Raw genomic sequence first — 6,624 nt, forward strand, 5'->3', positions numbered from 1 at the left:
GGAGTGATTAACTGGGTGGTTGCCAGCAGTGTGATGACCTCTGTGAGAACAGGGTATATGTGAAACTACAAGGCTGGTGATCATGAGGAGCTGAGGAGACAGCTTGCAGGTGTGCAAGAGTAGCATGGAGTGAGGAGTTAGCTGGAAAAGAGATCAGTGCAGCTTGAGGGGTATTCAAGAACTATGTAGTAGAAGCAATGTCTAAATGTATTTATTCCAAGGGTCAGAAGATAAAATAAGGTAGGTGTGAAATGGATGGATGAAGAAATTAAGCATGCAATACAAAGAAAAAATGCATTCTGGAGACAGCATAAGAGAAGTGGTAATAACCAATTCCATGAGGATTACAAAGACCAGGCAAGGAGGATGACTTGGTTGGTAAAAATAGAAAAGTGAAGTATGAGCAGCAATTAGCTAATGAAACCAAAAAGAAACCTAGGGAGTTCTTTCGGTATGTAGCGAGCAAAAAAAAAAGGATTATGGAAAGATGACACTGATTGGAGAAAATGGTATAATGACTACTATATCTTCTGCAGTAGTTGTTTCATTCTTGTAAATGCGACATCATGGAGAGATTGAGAGCAGTCGATGATGGGGAGGAGAGAAACTGTAAGCAAGAGGTGTATGGGGAAATTGAGCATACTTAATGTTAATAAGACTGTGGAACTTGATAATATCACCACATATTCTGCAGGAATGTGCCAGGGAGTTGACATCTGCCTTGACATATTTTTTAATATGAGTCTTGCACTGGGTCAAGTTCCAAAGGAGTGGAAGGAGGTCAAGATTGTGCTGCTTCATAAGGGAAGTGATAGAATTCAAGCATCAAATTATAGTCCTATCTCTGTGTCAGGTGTTGTAGGTTAAGTTGGAGAAGCTGGTGAGAACTTGGATCTAGAATTGGGTTGACAATGGTATTATCTTTAATGGATAGCATGAATTTGCTAAAGGGAGGTCATGTTTTAGTAATCTACTTAGTTATTCCAATAAGGTGATAGCTTCCTTAGACAGTGGAGAGAAATATATAGTAGTATACTTAGATTTTGCAAAGGCTTTTTTTATAGATTACTGCATGATAAGTTGATAATCAAACTAGAGTGGATGGGATTAGATATTAGATTAGTGCATTGGATCGAAGACTGGCTATCTGATAGGTATCAGCAAGTTGTGTATCGGGTAGCAATATCCCGGAAGAGGAAAGTCACTAGTGGTGTGCTCAGAAGTATGTTTTAGGGCCACTGCTGGTTTAACCTTTATATTAATGATATTATTTGGATGGGAATATTCAGTTGTTTGCAGATGATGCAAGGTTGGGATGAATTATGAAGAGTAGAAATGTGGCTTACAAGACTTGAATAAATTGAGTTAATGGGCACAGAAATGGGGATGAGAGTTCAATGCTGCAAAATGTAAGGTTTTAAAATTTGGATGGAAAACAAAGATGGGATATAGAATTTATGCTTGGTGGGGATATATTGTTGGAGGTGGAGGAAATAAGAGATCTTGGGGTGATAGTGGATAAGGATCTGAAATTTAGGTGTCACATTGCCAAAATTGTGACGACAACACAAAGAATTCTGGGAATGATGCGAAGGACACTGACTTGTAGAAGTAAGGAGATTCTTGTTCCATTGTATAGGGTTTGGATTAGGCCACACATGGACTACTGTGCACAGATTTGGTCACTTGGTTTTCAAAAGGACAAAGAGATGTTGGAAAGGGTCCAGAAGTGACTGACTAAGGTAGTTTCTGATTTCTGGAATGTCGAACATGAGGAAAGGTTGAGAAGATGCAATTTACAGTCTAGTGGATAGGAGGAAGGGGGGGGTAATATGATGGAGACCTACAAGTTAGTAAGGGGTTGTTATCAGATCAGTATTGGAGAGGTTTTACAGATAACAGTGAAAGATCAGGGGAGAACTAGAGGTCATCCCTGGAAGCTGTATAAGGAGGATGTGAGCAAGGGAGTGAGGAGCAAGTTTTTTGCATGCAGAGTTGTGAATGATTGGAATGCCTTGCCTGAGAGTGTGCTGTCTGCAGAGAATCTGAGTGTGTTTAAGGCGCAGTATGTATGACAAAAGGACCTCCTAGATGAGTCTCCTGCTCCATGGGATCTTGAGATGATGATAATAATACTCAGGTAGGCTACCCTAGGTATTGACTGGCTTCACAGTGCTTGATATATTTGCAAGCTTGATGAAAATGGTTTGCAAAACTGCATTGCAAAAAGAAAAGGGAAACTATTTCATTAAAATTATTTTCCCATACATATTATGGAGAAGCAACTTTAAACCATAGTCATGAGTTACCGATATTCATAAGGTAAAAATACAAAAACCTACTTAACATAAAATATACCCTAGAATCAACATTACGTAAATAAAACTGACAGTTAAATGGAAACTTATAATCTAACTTGCCAGCTAAAAAGTTTTGCTTGTCATGGATGAGCAGTTCAGTGTATTTTTCAAGCCATGTGTGTGCGTTTATGTACATTGTTTTTATGTGTATAAAATATATACAAAAATCTGTGTGTGTGTGTACACACATACACACAAAATGATGTTTACTACCAGTGATTCATCACAACATTGTGTTATCCTGGGTGAAAGACTGCATAAGAAATACTACTAAGAAAATTGCTTTGCAATTACTGCAACACTTTATTAATATAATTAAGTACATAATTGATTTCAATCTATTGTCCGGTGCTATGCAGTGTATGTAGTATCCTCATTGATCTTTATTTCTCTCTCTCTCACTTATAGTTGATAAATATTGATAAATGTCTTTGTCTATAACAATCAAATGTCTGTTTGCAGGCCAAATTCTCCCGAGTAACTTCCTATAGGGGAACTTCTCATACATTTTCATACCTCCCTTCTTGTCTGGAATGGCATGCTGGTGAGTGCAAGAATTGCTGCATTCTGATTGAAATTGGTTATTTGAATGTTCTCTTCTGTCCTGGAGTAGACAGGTATGTTTGCTTGCCAGAGACATGCATTTTTTAGGCCAAGTCTTCCTTAGTGAGGATCTCATAAATTTTCATACATGCCCTCTTGGAGTGAATAGACATGCTGACATGATTATTAACAGATGCACTGCATCTGTTAATAATCGTGTCAGCTGCCTCAGTTATGTTAAAAATCCTGTCAGCTGTGCCCATTTATGTGAGAGAGAGAGAGTTCAGTCCGATTAGTACAATGACATTTAACTCTATTCCTTTTAGAATCCAGGAAATGATTGATTTGAGACCAAATAAAAAAAAAATATATATATATATTTAATGAAACTAAAACACTGTATACATTGTAAATAACATTAAATTAATAGCTACAAAACTAATTGGATTCAAGGCCTTCTAAATTGAATTCATAATCTACTTTAGAGATTTCCTTTATCTTTAAAGGAATATTTTTATTCATTCTATTCATTTTATTCAAACCAATAAGAGAATGATTCATTCTCTTATTGGTTTGCTTAACATGAACTTAATCAATCTATTAGACTGAACATTTTGTTTTTCATAATGAATTCCTACAAACAATAAATTGTCATTAGAGTCAGTTCTATATTAGTTCTTTTCTCAAAATATAAAACTTATTAACTTCTCTGGGACTATGCGGTGTTTCCTTATTTGGCATACATTTGATCCAGTCATCCTCACTCTTTCAATGAGGAAAATTGTTATCTCAGGCAGTTTTATAACATAATGCACAATTTATTTATTTATTTCACTACGTTATTCCCGCTTCCTATGCAGGGTCTGTGTGTTACTTAGATGCGGCTTCTTGTTAGTACCACTCCCAACCGACCTGTTTCCTAGCCTGCTGCTGGGGGGATATATTTTTGACTGTAGAGGCGTATGTTCACAGGGCCGGATTGCCTGCTTGCAGGATGAAAAATGCCAGATAAACTGGCGGAAAAAACCCTACTGCCCATGCCCAAGACAGGCTAACTTGGCTATGGCTGAGGAAGATCCTCAAGTTCCTCACGTCTTAGATGGGAATCGAACCTGGGACACTCCTTCCCCAGGCATATGGTTGCGAAGCACAAAGCCACTAGGCTAACCATGCAGACAATGCACAATTTATTACAATAGGAAAAAATTTCTTTTATTACTTTATGAAGACTATATCAAAGTAGAGCTTTTCATTAAAGCCACTTTATAGTTTCATATTTCTCTAATTCCATCATTGTTCCAATAAAATAATATCACTGGTATCTTTCAGACAGAAGATAAAACATCCTGTTTTACATTTTTCTTCAAATGTTGAAATATAATGTCTATTTACTATTCGTTGATTAACAGTCTTAACTTTTCCATTTAAAGTGTACACCTTGGTACGATTCCTTTTTTGGAATCTACTATTAATTTATTCTGACTGTCGAGTTTTCTTAAAAACTTCCTAAAACAGAATTCTCTGCTCTGTGTTTGCAAACTTCCATTCTCACTTTTTTTGTTTCATCCATTACATAGGTATATTTACACAGGAAATATTTATCAACAGATAGATATTTCTTCAGAAGATAGCAGATTGCGTTCCTCAAGTGAGAAAGATAAAATAATTTGGTGTAAAATGAATGTCCAATGAAATCAAGATGAAAAAAAGGTTGTGGAAAAGTATAAAAAGAGAAGCAGGGAATATTTGCATGAGGAATATGAGACACAGGCTAGGAATGAAAATAAGACAAAAATGGAATAAGGAGAGATTAACTCTACACTCCATGGAAAAATGTAAAGATCGTTTAGATGGAAAAGGAGGTAAAGTGACCAGTGCACATGATATAGTGGTGCTGTGTAATGATCAGGTTATCAGAGCATTTCATCCTGGAAAAACAGGTTTTATTCGTGGAGGAATGGGAAGGATTGAAGGCGTAGAAGTGCATGAGGAGAATGCGTTTCAAATACTACATACTCTAGAAGTCAGTAAGGCAGTGGGACTGGTTAGGAGATTTCACCACATGTTTGAAAAAATGTGCTAAGGAACTGATAGTTCCATTGACTTAGATTTAGATCTACAAAGATTGTAGAACACACACAACTATAGATCAGTTTGTATTTCTTCTGTGGTTATTAAGATTTTGGAGAAATTAGTAAGAGATCACATACCAAATTGGCATTTGAGGGTAATATTTGTGAAAGTCAGATTGGTTTTGTCAAAGGGCACACTTCTTTCAGTAATTTGCTTGCCTTTTATAGTAAATTGATAATAGCGGTTAACGAGGAAAAGGCATATACTGCCTTTTTTATTTTACAAAGCCATATGATAGAGTGTTATAGATAACATGATATTTAAGTTACAACATGTGATTTTGATATTTAAGTTGCAACATGTGAGAATTCGATATCAGATTATTGGATTGGAAATTTGCTGTCTGAGAGATACCAAAGAGTTGCGTATCAAGAAAGGTCACAAGTGGGGGGGGGGGTTCAACAGGGATCAGTGCTAGGGCCTTTGCAACCTGGTGAGAATGATATTGTCACCAGGTTGCAGTTAGATATTCAGTTATTTGTAGATGTGAAGCTTGGGTGGGTTATTTGTAATAGCGCTGAATTTTGGCTTTTCAGGAGGAGTTGAATAAGCTGTAGCAGTGGGCAAATGAATGGGGGATATCAGTTTCATACACCTAAATATAAGGTCTTGAAATTAGAGGTTCATAGATTTATTATTACATGATACCTCTAAGGAGTCCTTGGACTCATCGTGGGAGGACTCACTACTCCACAAGAACTCATCATATCCTCTACTTCCTCCTACTACTACACACTGTTGGCCATAGATAGCAACACTACTACAGTCCACAAGAGCATCCATCGCCCACCACCATCATCAGTAGCATTTTGTGTCAACAGGACAAATTGCATGCATCCTGTTGACTGATTTGCCCTTATGAGGGATGAAAAAAGCTTGAGTTTCTAGGAGAAAAAAATCCTGCTACCTCTGTATGGGATCAGCTAACTGGCATTCAGTTGAAAATGCTCATATAAAGATTCCTCTCATCATGATGAGAATTAAACTCGGGTCTTTTCCAGTTGAAAGACACAATGTCCACTTGTTCTTTCAGTTTTGCTATGGAGGCACTAAATGTGGGAGGCTACATGTGCTATTGACATATCTGTAGTAGAGGAAGTGGATGAGACAAGGAATCTTGAAGTGATTGTTAAATAAAAATTTGAAGTTTAGGACACATTGCAAATGTAGCAACAGTAACCCAGATGATTGCTGCAATACTAAGGACTTTGGTCAGATAAGATTGGCAATTCCATTGAATAAAGTCTTCATCAGGCCAGTCCTGGACTGTGTTTTCCTGATCTAGTCACCAAGATTTGAAGAGGACAAATTAACTTTGGAGAGGATACAGAGTAGATAACCAAAATAATATCAAGGCTCCACAATGTTAGTTATGAGGATAGACTTAGGGCATGCAAATTACAAAGTTTGGTGGATAGAAGATGAAGTGGTGACATGATTGAAACATTTAAATTGTTGAGAGGTATTTATAGGATTGACAGAGGGGGAGAGTTTTCATGTAGTAGAACAAGAGGGATAAACAAGGATAATAGATTATCCTTGGAAGTCGTGAAAGAAGGTAGTTAGGAGAATGAGTAGTTTTTTGTGT

At 37.0% G+C, this 6,624-nt stretch overlaps 1 protein-coding gene across 1 annotated transcript in view; it reads left to right on the forward strand.

Moving 5' to 3' along the window:
- l(2)k05819 (transmembrane protein 94-like protein l(2)k05819) overlaps window positions 1-6,624 on the forward strand; it is a 740,582-nt gene that overhangs the window by 55,270 nt on the left and 678,688 nt on the right. The window lies entirely within an intron of this gene.

The sequence above is a fragment of the Typopeltis vanoorti genome, chromosome 9 (genome assembly GCF_054136105.1).
Source record: "Typopeltis vanoorti isolate ZY-2024b chromosome 9, IOZ_Tvanoo_1.0, whole genome shotgun sequence".
NCBI lineage: Eukaryota > Metazoa > Arthropoda > Arachnida > Uropygi > Thelyphonidae > Typopeltis > Typopeltis vanoorti.